The sequence below is a fragment of the Rhagoletis pomonella genome, unplaced genomic scaffold (assembly GCF_013731165.1).
Source record: "Rhagoletis pomonella isolate Grant_MI unplaced genomic scaffold, Rhpom_1.0 Rhpom_scaffold_00001, whole genome shotgun sequence".
Classification (NCBI taxonomy): domain Eukaryota; kingdom Metazoa; phylum Arthropoda; class Insecta; order Diptera; family Tephritidae; genus Rhagoletis; species Rhagoletis pomonella.
Window position 1 is genome coordinate 17845952 of NW_023458555.1, and position 14140 is coordinate 17860091.

Here is a 14140-nt window from a genome sequence, read left to right on the forward strand (position 1 = left end):
CAGATAAGCGGATGAATAAAGCCTGTATTGGTAAATTGTCAACTTGCATGTTTTAATCAGTAACACGAGCAAAGATAAATTTTACGAGCTCTTCGATTGCGCTCATGAACTCATCCCCCGCTACGATATAAAAATTCGGCCAAAATCATTTAGACAGTTATAGCTCCAATTAATAAGATGAAGAAGTACTTAGCAATTTCGAAGAAACAATTGAACACATAACATTGGAGTATCCAGCTCTCAGCTCGTAGAACTTTGTAAAGCTGAAGTTTAAAAACCATCCTTGTGTTAGAGGACAGTAAAAATTAGTTGGCGGCTTCTGGGAAATTTACACTGATGGTATAGCTCACAGGGCTTACAAAAAAGTACTACACACAATCGTACATACATATACATCAATACATTTCGATGTGTGATTCAATGTGGAGCTAGGCGTAACTTTTTATTTATGAATGAGTCTGCGTATCTAAAAATTCGACAACAAAACAATGCGTCGTGGTGCTTACCACAAAACGCCTCAAAAGACCACACTTCAAACGCAAGCGTTGTTAAATACACAAGCGGAAAAAACATTTTTTTTTTTTACTTACTATAACAACAATAAAAATCTCGCTCGACGGCCACTGGCACTCCCACTTCCACGCCTCGTCAGCTAACAGCAAACGCAGACTCATAGTTGTTGTACATATATCTGCATATGGGTGAGTTGTAGCCGCACTTGCTTATGAATATTTGCACAAATACTCACATGGGTAGCACAAACACACAACCAAGCAAACACCATTCAATCACCCACACAAATGTATACAAACAAATGCCTATGTATGTGGGTGTGGTTATGAATATACAAGAAATCATAGGAACTATGTGACATTTATGTTTTTAACGCGTTCTTAGATAAAAGAAAAATTATGACTTCGAAAGATAGACTGCAAGTGAGAGGCATGCTGACATATACATACATACATAATTGATTATAAGGGTGGTTTGAACTTTTCTATTGCCTTGAGCTTGGGATACTTTAAAATATTAGAAATATATTATACTAGCCGGCTTCGTATGCGCGAGGCTTCGCCACGCGCTGAATGTGTACATAAGTAAGTACATATACTCAGCAGGTGGCAACCCAAAAAAAAAAAATATAAAACCTTAGTGCACATCTGGAGACCAAGGCCTCTCATTTAACGACTCACTATTTAGTCCAACGAACAGCCCACATCTTATAATTTTTCATACAGGTGGCAAGCTTCTTCGAAAATATAAAACCTTATTGCACATCTGAAAGCTAATCCTTTTCCCTTGAGAACTAATTTTTTTTAAATGAACGAACTGCGCAAATCTGATGTAATAATTAAAAAATGCCTTCAAGTATCATATGGGTGTTTCCAGCGGAAGGTCCACCACGACAAAAAAAATAAAAGTTTTATATCTAACGTATTTACGTGCCGATTTGTCTGCTGGCTATGTAAGTAGAATCATGTTTGCATAAAATGGTCTTCCTAGGTGGTGCCAAGGTCGAGATATTTCGAAAAACCGTATTTATGGTCCGATTTGGTTCGAATTTGACTTATGTTGTTGAAACATAATAAATCATAGATTTCTAATAAATTGACCCTGAATTGGCGCTGAAGTCAAAATATAAAGTATATTCTACATAAAATACATGTTTTATTTGCGTTGAAAATTCATTTAAAAGCAATATGAACAAAAATATAACGATGGAAATTTATGTCACGTGACGCCACGTCTCGTCACGTTTCACACTTGGAGTTGTAAATGAGAATTGAAACAATTTGCATTAATTCAAAAAACTCTAAAAACAACTAGAATTGCTCCAAATCATATTAAAATAAGTTTCATGAAAATAGCCTTCCACAATTCGCAGTGTTTTGCGATTTTGTAAGAAAAGAAAAAATTAACTTCCATTTTTTGTCACGTAACGAACCTCTCTTTAAATGCTTATATTTCAGGACCAAGCAGTTCGATTGATTTCATTTTTCGGTTAAAGATAGAGCTAATTATGTACTATACAGTGGCCCAAAAAAGTTAAAGAAAACAAATGGTATTCCTTTTTTGTATCACATTGAAATCGTACGACTGTCACGTGCGCCACCATGGGAATGCCCATATGTAAGGTGGGAATTCTTAAATAAGTGGCAACCCCACTAAAGAGAATTAAAGCTTATTGTATATCTGAAGATCATATCCTTTCACTGGCTTTTTTTAATTTAATGAGCTGTGAAAATCTGATGTATATAAGTAATAAAAATGTGGTTATTTTTAAATAGGTGGCAATGCCTTATTATTAAACAAAAAAATGCTTATAATTAAACAAAAAAATGCAAGATCTTATAATTAAAAAAACGGCAACCCTACTAAAAAAAACACATTCAAGCCTGATTATGGCACCTTAACTTAACTTAACGGAACGTAGAACTTAGAGAATCAAAATGAAACAGATTTCGGCGTGGCATTAAGTTACGTTAAGTTTCGGATGTTCAATTATAAGACACGCAAGGATCTTATAAGTTTTATGGCTTAAGCACTAAAGAAAATATCCCTATCGATACAGAATATATAAAATAAAATCTTATCCAAATGCGTTCAGTAGTTTTCGAGATTAGCGTGGTCAAGTAATCTTGGCTTTGCTTTATACTACGTAAGTATAAGATAGCAATTTTAAATAGGTGGAAACCCTACTTAAAAAATAAAGTTTTTATACATGCGAAGGCCCTGCCATTTCATTTGTTATCCAACGAACAGTGAAGATCTATAATTTTTTCATAGGTGGCAACGCTACTCAAAAAAATAATACATTGTTGCACTTCAAGAGGCTAAGTATTTTGGTTTGTGCAGAACTGATAACTTCGCTTATTAAGATTGAAGAAAGTAATTTCCTTAACAGGTGCCAATCCTACTCATAAAAAAATAAATATATATCTGATACCTCATTTTTTGTAATCCAACGAACGGTGAAGATCTTATATTTGTTAAACAGGTGGTAACCCTACTCGGAAAAATAATACATTATTACCTACACATCTAGAGGCTAACAGTGACGGTGCAGAACTGATGCCTACGCTTATTAGAATTGAATATATGTAGTAATTTTCTTAACAAGTGGCAACCCTATTAAAAGATAAGACATTAGTGCTTTTCTAGAGGCCAATCGCTTTCATTTGACACTTCACTTTTTGTGATCCAACGAACGGTGCGGATCTTATAATTTTTTATACAGGTTTCAGCCCTATTAAAATTCTCAGTAAAAAAAGGTCACTCTCGATACAGAGTGTATTAGAGAAAATATCGTCAAAATCCGTGCAGTAGTTTTCGAGATTAGCGCGTACAAAAAATCTTGCCATTCTTTTATACTATGTATAGATACAAATTACTGAGAGCCTCCCATTAATGTATATTTTAGAATTTAATGTGATGGATTTTAGTTGCGAGCAAAGTCATTCTAGTTTTTTTTTTCGTAAATAAAAGAAAGCCTTTTCCAACAGTTTTATTTATTTCTTGGCTAAAATATCTGAAGCAAGATATAAAAAAAATACCGCTCAAAATCTTTCGAAATTTGTTTGTTTTCGTTCCAATATTGAAATGAATTAAATGTTCATTCTTAAGGCCAAAAAACTAAAATTTTCTCTCTTAAAGGTATGTGCAATATTTTTTCCCAAGGAAATTTAAAAAAAAAATGGCGGAATATCAGTCTATCTATCAGTCAGTATCTTTGAGGTATTTTATTGTGGCAACTCTGCAATTTTACTCTTTCTTTATACCTTTTGGCAACTCTATAAAAAAACATTACGACTGTTTTTCTTTAATTTTGTGGTTTATAATAAATCTTATTTATATCACTGCTTCTATTCTATTTTTTTTTTCTCTTAAAATCTGTGAACCACTTATGTATGTATTTGTGGCAACCCTATTCAAAAACTAAGGTTTTTCTATAAAAACGAGCAACAACTTGTTCTTATAAATATAATCCCTGGTTCTACGCTTTTTAAAAATTCTCACTCATTTATTTATTTCACTTTAGAAAGAAAAGGAGAAAGTGTATCTACTGCTACAACTCTATCAAAAACATGTGGGCTTTTCTGTTTTTTTTTTTTTAGAACTGCGATGGTTGATTTTGTCCCTCTCCACCCAAAAACTAAATATAAGAGGCTCAAATAGAATATTTTTAGGTAGATATAAGAGAAAATGTTATACTTTCTCGGGAACTCTATGAAAAATTTAATGTATTTTTCTTCAAAAAATGTTAGATATACTTATGGAATGAAACCTACTTTTTTAATGTACCAACCCTATTTAAATTTTTCTCATAAACTAAAGGATATGAGCACTAAATATTTGGAGCAATCAAATTGTTTTCTTAAAAAAAAATGTATTAAAACAAATTTTTTTTCTATCTTAATTTTTGTCTCTTAGGAAACGAATTAATATAATATAGGAAACTAATAAATATGTGCATATATATTTATTTTTTAATTTCCCGTGGCTGTCTTTTCTGATTTTTGAATTTAAGAGTCGATCCGTGTACGAAATTTATCTAAATCCAGCCGTTGCTAAGTGAGAGAGGTCTCGCATGGTATCGGGTTTTCACTTCCGCAATTCGGCAAATCACCCTGTAGGGCCAAAAAAGTAAAGCCTTACTGAAGGTCTACGGGCCAAGCTCTAATTTTTGCAATTCAAAAGAATGGTGCAGATCTGATGAACCTCTCAAAAAAAAAATTCGACTTTTCAAACAGGTGGCAACACTGATCAAAAGTGTGTTCGTTTGAAAACTTCTTAAATTTTATTCGTAATGCTGTGAAACATATTCCAATTAAGTGATGAATTAAGTTTTTTAAACACGTGGCAAGGCTTGTGAATCTAGTTTATAAATAAAGCCTTTTTAAACTCAATTCGGTGGATACCCATCATTTAATAATTCATTTAACTTATTTAGTAATTCGAATTTAATTTTCAAACAGATGGCAACCCTGTTTCAAATAACCTCAAAAATATTCTGAATGTTCCAACTTTCACAACTATAGCTTTTATATAATTTAATTTATTTCGGTTTTTAAGATTTTTAAATCAGGCGGCAATCCTCTTCAAAATATTTTCAAACTACAAGCCTCTGCAACACTTTGTATGTATGTATATCATTCAACAACCTTAGATGATCCACACCATAAGTGTTAATAGTAGTTAAAAAACTTATTTTTAGTCTTCCTTATCGACTAGGTATGTAGTTTTCTTAAAACATTTCCCCCAGCGGTTTATTTAGAATCCCAACTCTGTATGTCGGTAGTCATGCAGCAAACTAATCTTCTCACACTCGCTAAGTTAATTAGTCCCTTCCCCACGCCTCGTCTTTCGACCCACTCTAATCAACTGCACAAAAATACTTACATTTGTACTTGTTCAGCAGGCACCACATCTTCTTCTTCTTCAACTTCAACGAACTTTAACCATTGTGTCAAATGTTTTCCCCAATAGATATATATGTACATATGTATGTGTGTTGTGCGTATAATAGGAAATCGCTTGTAGTTTGCTTTCTCACCCAAAAATTTCTGCCACTCCAAAGCATAGAAAAATATTGTAGAAAATATGATTTTTCTATATTTTTCCTTCCTCATTTGCTGCTGTTTGTCACAATGGAAATATTATTTTATTATCATTGCAAATTGTTGCAAAACCCAACTTATGATAGTTTTCGTAGTGTTTTTTTTTCGTCTTTCTTTCTTTCTTTATTGATATTCTTTTCATTTGCCATTTGGTAAGAAGTTAACGGCGCGTTTGAGCGGAAATGATTTGCAAATTTAACCCATTCGTTCGCTCGTACATTTGTTCGATTCATTCGATCATTCAGATATATACGCACACACACACATACACTAACATTTCAATTGATATGAATTGCAGTTTGTAACTTTCAATCACATTAAGTAAGTATGTGGCAGTGCAGAGTGTTATCGCGTTACTCATTTTGCATATATTTTACGCTTTTTAACTTTTTTATGCCCAGTTTAGTTTTGTAAAAGTTTTACGAAATGGCACAACTTAAAGAAAATAGTTTATGGGCATATTATTGTTGGTAATAGCACTTGGGATGCCATTGGGTAATAGTGAGTACATATAAGTGGTAAGTGGTATAATAATAATTTTTAAGAGCTTTAAAATTTATTTGTATAATTTAACATCTAAAGAGTCAAAGAAATTTATATGTATAATTAGCTAATACTACTACAAATATATTTTATTTGATGCGGTATTCGAATATTTCAAATTGTAGAGAATTTCAACATGGCGTATACGTAACACTTAAGTAGTTGAAATAATCATTCCCATTCGGATTGCTTTAAAATGAAAATGCCATGCAAATAACTTAGAAATTAGTAGTTATTGCTTAACTGAAATCGTAAATCTTGGTCGGTTGCCAGAAGATCATTAGTCTTAACTTTTGTACTTTTATTAGCACTCAAATGAACGAAACGAATCGGTAGAAACTTATTTTCGTTTGGCATGACGTATTTCAATCGGACCTTTTTTTTAGCTAATATTCAAAGTAACAGCAATTTTCTTTTTTTTTTGTAATTAAAAAGCCATGGTAAAAAAAATTTTCTTCTTCGAAGACATATAAAGAATTTAGTATCATTATACAGAATTTTTTTTAATAATGATCTTAAAATTTTTCATCACATTGGGCAAGAAATACCGATAACACTGTAGGGACGCTAGAATAACACAAAAACCGCCTATCTACGTAAACTTAACTGTCGATCGTGGATTGCGTATCTGTACACTATTTTTCTAGATCGGGTAATTTTCCAAAGATATTTTTGTTTTACTTAAGTTTCATTCCGAATGAAAAAAAAACTTCGACATGAAAAATGTTACTCATACGCCATGCCCAAGTACGCACGAGGACTTCTCCTATTTGCTAAAAAAAATTATTCCGCATTTTCATTTGACCATTCACAACTTGTTTATTTATCCATCGATTTTCATCGTTGGTAGCTTTAATACAAAAGAAAAAAATACAAATGATTTATTATTTTTTTGATTTTTTTCTTATTTAAATTTGGGTGTTTTTTCATTAAAAACTTGAGAAATTCTCTGCAGTGTAATTTTTGCTTTATTTATTTTTTCAAAGCGAATTCTGTTGTTTTTTTCATTTCGATTTTAATCCTCATTAGTCCTTAGGGTCAAAATTTATTCTTTGAAAATTTTTAAACTTATTTTCTCACTTGCCTTGGCCGATCAATCCATTTTTTTACTTTATTTTTTTCTGCTAAAAATTTTAAATTTTGGACACCATGAAATTTTGCGTTGTAACTGGAATATTTTTTTGACTGTTGTTACCAATTGCTCCCAAGCATCATAAATGACCCTATTCTTACAAAACAGAAGAGCTTTCAATTTTCGTTGGAATTAAGGAGAAATAATTTCCCGTAGAAGCAATTCCGCAAAGTTCAATGAACAAACATATATCACTGGTGCCAGCATCTCACAACCAACTCGAGCCAGCACAAATCAACTTGGACGATACTTCTTATGGCAGTATGACATTAGTGCAAACCAACAATCCGCCAAACGTGGAATGTGCAACAAATTTCTGGGCAAATACCAGCACAACAAACCTCTAATATCGTTAAATGTGAAGAAAAACAAATGACAAATACTAAACAATTATCAATAAATCAGCTCTAAATATTTTGTTTAATCTAAAAAAAAAACGCTAAGTTTCACATGGTCAAAAATGATCCTAAGGACATATTAGGTTTGCAATTTAAGGGACTAATGAGCGTAAAGTATCGATCACAAAATTAAATTAGTCGTAATTTTTAAATTTTTTCCGGGAGGTTTTTAGGTATAATTGGAATTTTTCATGTTTTATTTTTAATTTTCGCGAGATTTTACATAATGATTAGAGAGAGTTTTCCTTATGCTTATTATTTCGAGATTTTTCGGGATTAGGTTAGGTTATCCTGGCTGCGCTCACCCGTACAGGAAAAGGGCACACTTAGGCCTCTATGGGCCCATTGTGATACCATATTTAAGACTCCTAGCGTCTCTTCTCCTACCTCAGAAATTAAACCAATTTGTATCTCTGATGAGGCGCACAAAATCGTAGATACTGGCTGAATCCAGTTCAGCCAGGCTCTCGAAAGAATAGCGAAGGAGCGAGCGTCGACGAGCTCTTGCCAAAGCGAGACAGTGGCACAGGTAATGCTCCACGCTCTCGATTTTCTCCTCATCGCGGCAGCTACGACAGTAATCGTTTGGCTGCAAACCCATCCTGGCAGCGGAGCATTGGTCGCTCCAAACGGAGGAGAGGGCGAGATCTACGCTTATTCAGCTTAGGCCAGATGGGTATCGCTATCCTGCACATGGGCTCGGCGGACCATCTTACATTTGCCCGTTCGATAAAGTTATTCTGCAGCCAGAGTTTACAGGATGATAGCGGAATACCCGCATTACGAGCGGTACCGATCGCAGGCAATAGGGTTCCCTTCCGAGCCAGCTCGTCCGCAACACAGTTTCCCGCTATGACCTGGTACCCATACAAATTGAGTAAAGTAACTCCTTGCCTGCTCATTTAGAGTACGTCTACATTCCATGACAATCTTCGATGAAGATTTGTCACAATTAAGTGTTTTGATAGTTACTGCTTGTAGATTAGCAGGAGAATCGATCAACCATCTAGCAGCTTCGTAGATTGCTGTTAGTTCATCAGTGTACCAAACTTTATCTCCTGGTCTGATGTAGGGGTTTTCTGTACTACTGTGGATGACCGGTTCGCAATAGGTATCTACCATAAAATTCCTAGAAATTACTAGTTTTGGAGCTACTGCGCTCCTCATGTGCATTATGCAATTAATTGTGAATTTCAAGAGGACCTTCATGTGACCTGTTATATTTCTTTTATTTAATTCGAAAGTACTTAGGGTGGCTTACCTCTCTATTATGAGTACTAATTCCATCAGCAGCATATGCCCCGCAAAGCCTATCTCAAATGCCTCGCACGGCATTCGGTGCAGTTTTCTTAGTTTTGTACTAGCAGTTATTTGTGTAACCTTAGTTTTGTGCTGAAACCCTAACTGTACTTGGATATTTAGTTTATGAATTATTCTATAAAAATAACATAAATTTCCGCAGTAAGCTACAGCCGGCCCCGATTACGATTTGGTTTTGCATTATATTAATGCGGACACTGAATATGCCCTTGCAAAAATCCAGTTGACTTTGATTTGATGGCAGGCCAGAATATTTCCCTTATTTCCATTAAAAAAAAAAAAGAGTTTCACTCTCCGTACGCCTTCGAAAACACAACCTATCTTCACATTTTTGCTGCAAACGGGCGCATAAATTTTATTACGTACTGTGCGCGTACGTAAATTTTTGCACTTTGAAACATAAAAATATATGTATATTTGTGCTGACATTAATTCCAAGCGAAATTAAATTCACAAAAGGCAATTAAATTTGCGAGCGTACAGTTATTAGCCAAGTGCCGTTCTTGGCCTCGGGATTCAACTTTAATGCTACTTGCATTACTACAAACATACCAGCATACAAGTGATACATATTTACATACATAGATGTATCCATTGCTACCCACTGCTGTTCAGCTCTTACACTGGCTCAAGATGCGCAGGCATTTATGCAGCTGCGGACGGTACATTTGGGGCATTGCTACTCAACAACTCAGCTATTCAGCACTCAAAACTCAGCACTCAACACACTTCAGCCATTAAACATTTTAACACTCAACAGCAATTATATACATACATATGTATGTACATATTTATATGTATGTATGTGTATGCGTTTTTAAATTTTTGTTGTTGTCATCCTCTGTATTTGTTATTTTGCCGTGACTTTTGTTATTGTTGTTGCTACTTTTGCTATTACACGAATTGGTTACATTCTTCGAGTCCATTTTATTTATTAATTGTCCAGTTCCACTGCTGCCGCTGTTGGTTTCGGTTGTAGCCATGCTGCCGCAGCAGAAATAATTGCAACCTCACTCATTCACAGCAGTTTTTATGAGAAATTGTTTGAGAATTTTCGGTTGCTAGTAAAGCGATTGAATTGAAGGAGTTGAGTGTAGCTGATAGTTAAAAAAAGGTAAATAAAAAAAATATAGGGTATTGAAAAAGCACTTAACAGCAATTACTTAAACAGACCAAGTGAATGCAATTCAGTAAGTGGAGTTAAATTTTCTTCATAATATTGCAAAGAAATTATGTTCTTATTTTTTTAATAGCGGGTCTGTTGGGCATATATTTGATTTCAGGAGGTCTGATGAGATACTCTTTGTTACACTCCATTTTCAATTGACAGTCTTTCAAAAGACAAAAGTCTTACGTAAAACAGTTGTTAATTCAGGCAAGTATCTTAAAAGCTCTTTTCTGTCTTTTAAAAGACTAAAGGAATCCACACACCAGTGCGATTCTGTCGCAACGAATTCGCACCGTTTTTGATGCTACAGACGTTACTGTTTCGAAAGCGCAAGGAAGCACACACGCATGTGCGATTTATCGCAGTAAAAAAAAACTTTCAATTTATAGACAAAAAAATAAAAATATTTTTCAACAGAAATAGAATTCTGAACTTTTCTACATCAATCCTTTTTTTGGTTTCTAAGGTTCAATTTTGTTTTAATCTTGTAAAATCCTTCTATTGCCCTTTTTCGTTCTGAAAACGCGGCAGTTTGCGATTTCGGCAGGATGAAAAGATGAACTGTGAATGTTCGAATAAATCGCTGCAACAAAATCGTACAAGTGTGTTGTTCCTCATTTAAAACTATGGTCGGCATTGTTGTAATTTTTGTCGGAACGGATTCGCAGCGACAGAATCGCGTAGGTGTGTGGATACCTTAAATTGTTTCGCATAAGTGTGTGGCTGTTAATTAAAAACTGTGGTCGACATTGTTGTGATTTTCGTCGGTACAGATTCGCGCTGACTGAATCGCACTTATGTGTGGATGCCTTATTGAAAGGTCTGCTTACGCGTTATTTTGCTGGTCCTTTCGCAATAAGTGTTCTAAATATTAAATTAAATAAAAATATATACATATATTTTTCTTTTTAATAAAAACTAAAAATAAAAATAATATTGCATTTAAAATAGTTAAAAAAATATCTTTCTAAAATTAAATTAAAAAATTATATCTAAAAGTTAAAAAAATTTAATTCAAAAAAGAAAAAACTTAAGTATAATCAAAAAGATTAAGGAATTTCATAAAAACTAAATGATTACTATAACAATAAAAACTAAAAATTAAACGAAAATTTTATTTAAAAATAAAAAAATTTTAAAATAAAAAAGTTGTCTATTTTTAAAACCTAAGTAAAATTAAAGAAAAATTATCTTATTACAACTATAAAAAGTAATAATTAAAAGAAAATTAATTAAAAAATATATAAAAAAATTTCATCAAAATCAAAACAATATTTAATCAATAATTCAAACGAATCAAAAGAAATTCCGCAAAATTTAATTAATCAGAAAAAATGTTTCTTACTAGACAAGATCTACAATTAAAACGAAATTAAGTTTAAAAAATAAGAAAGAAAGAATAAATAAATAGGTGTCCAAAAATTATGTGAAACTAAAAAGAGAATTCTTTTAAAACAATAAAATCTAAAAACTAAAAGCAAAATTTATTAAAGTTGCCAAGGTAGCCTTCACATCTGGATGGATTTTTCCGTCAAACAGGATCTAACACAAACCAATTGGCTTACGTTTTTCTGCCGGTTAGGTATCGATATTTCGCCATTACTTAGTCTAAGTGGAAGCGTAAAGTGAAAAGTACATTGTAGTAGCGTAGGCTATTTACTCACTGTTTTACTTTATTCCATGTTTCACTTCTTTAAAGTGCGAAGCTCGACTTGTAGAAATCCGAAATAAGGAACTAGAATTTCAAAATTCTTAATACAGTAGAGAGGAAGGAGTTGTGTAAATGAATTGCCACAGCCTTATCACTTTATCGCTTTGTGAGTCTCAGACTGCAATATTGAATTATGTTAGACTTTCGATAAGCAACAACAGACAGTTTTAATGGCTTTTAAATGTTCTTCACTTTCACTTCAAATTTAGCATATTCGACGATAATATTTTCGCCTAAAAAGTCAAATTTGTTAGAAATTGTAGCATGCGTACAAGTAGATACATTAGAACGTACCAGAAAAAAGTTCGCCATACACCACTGAACCTTAAAGTATTTGTGCAAGACAATTTCGAAAAAAATAAAATTTTTTACGCACATTGGGTCTCGTTTTTTAATTTGTTTTCATATCTTCGGCATTTATAGTCGGATTTTAAAGTTAGAAGACAAAATTTTTCGATTCCTAAGTTCATTGAACTCAATTACCCCGCTCTAGTAGTCACCCACCAAATCCCAGTACCTACTACCCTAAAGTACCACACTAATATCAGCAAAGTAAAGTTCGTTAAAAACCATTCAACTTTTGCTAAGGGAGTTTTTAGATTATTCCAGTGGAACTATACATAGTAAAAAATTGTATTGCTGAATTTAGTTGTCACCGCAAAATATAGAAAACTGAACCTAGGTTTGGCCAAACAAAAATTGTTTTCCGTAATTACCTTGCAAAACAACTTTAGACCAGCTTTAAGTGCGGCGAACTTTTTGCTTGCTTGTAAGCTGCTACGGTCTAATGTACATACATACATATGTATCATCTTCCATTGAAAGAAGATCGTCTACGCAATTGTGAACATATTGCTTTGTGTACGTCTCCATTTATATTATTGCTATTGTCATTACTCGTGCTAAGGCACTCACTGTAAATTGATTGGAATCAAAATCATTGACTGAGACTTCAAAGGATTCCAATCAAAATGGCTGAACACTTTAATAGCTTTGCTAGACACAAAGACAGAATGCAGACAGACATTAGGAGGGAATAAATCGATTCGACTTTTCTTCTCTCATTATTTCGATATTAACATACATACATATATAAGTGCAAAAATGGATGCGTAAATGCGATAAGTTACGGGTATATTCTTTAATAATTTATTTGAAGTAAAGATGGTAGAAGTTTACTAAAGCTCTGCCCTGAATTGCAGCGGACGTCGGTTAACCGCGTACAAAATTTAACCTCTCAACGGCATAGGGAATGGCTCATAATTGCGGCGGTAGCGTTTTTACCGCCGACGTTTTTGGGTTGATTTAAATTTATTTCTATTTTTACCGCCCAGCAGGGACGGAACAATGTTGATTGTAGTAATTTTTATTATTTTCACAAGTTTGGCAATCTTTTCATCAGTTTTAGTTTCCAGCAAAACTACATACACGCACGTACCGAAAAAATATTTATTTATTTAAAATTTGTTTACTCTGACGGCACTATAAAGCTGTTCACTTACCGCCGACCGCTTTGTAATTCTGGGTAGAGCTTAAGACAGCAGAGAAATATAGACGAAGAGGCATGCGAATGCAAGTACGAAAAAGAATACGAATACAAAAATGAAAATAGTTACAAAATTTATTTAAATTTGAAATTTTTGTGGATGCCTTTGTTTTGTATGTATGCTTTCTCCAAAAAAATCATCTATATCCTAAGCGAGCAACACCATTTAGAGCCCAAAGGTATGCTAAACCCTTAATCAACTGGTAGCAAACTCGATACAAAGCGTATATGAACAAATCTCACGAGTATCACTCCCTTCTCTCGGCGTAAAAGAATAGCTTTCTTCATTCTTCCTACATTGATTTCAATCAATAGAGTTCCAAAATTAAGTAAAATAAAAAACAAATCAAGTCTTTGAACAATTTTAGCCTTAAAACGTTTCTTCAGGCGAAAATACATATGGCGAAATTATTAACTTTTTCACTGTCGCTCTAAAAAATTATAATGTTTTTTTAATAACTTTGGGAAGTTTTCAAATGTGATGTTCATATTAGAGGCACAGGACTTTGGCATCAAATACAACATATCTTTGAAGTTTCAAGAGTGTGCCACCAAATAGAAAAAAATTACAGCATGCAGGAAATCTGTTACAGCTATTTTGTAATTTTTGAAATTCTACGATTTTTTTTAATTTTAATAACTTAAGATATTTTAACGATTTTTATTGGCACACTCGAAATTCATTCAACAATTGTTATTTACAT

General features: G+C 33.2%; 1 protein-coding gene across 2 annotated transcripts in view; it reads right to left on the bottom strand.

Moving 5' to 3' along the window:
- Positions 1–14140, bottom strand: part of LOC118740190 — an 89742-nt gene that overhangs the window by 5075 nt on the left and 70527 nt on the right. The gene's annotated exons all lie outside the window — the stretch shown is intronic.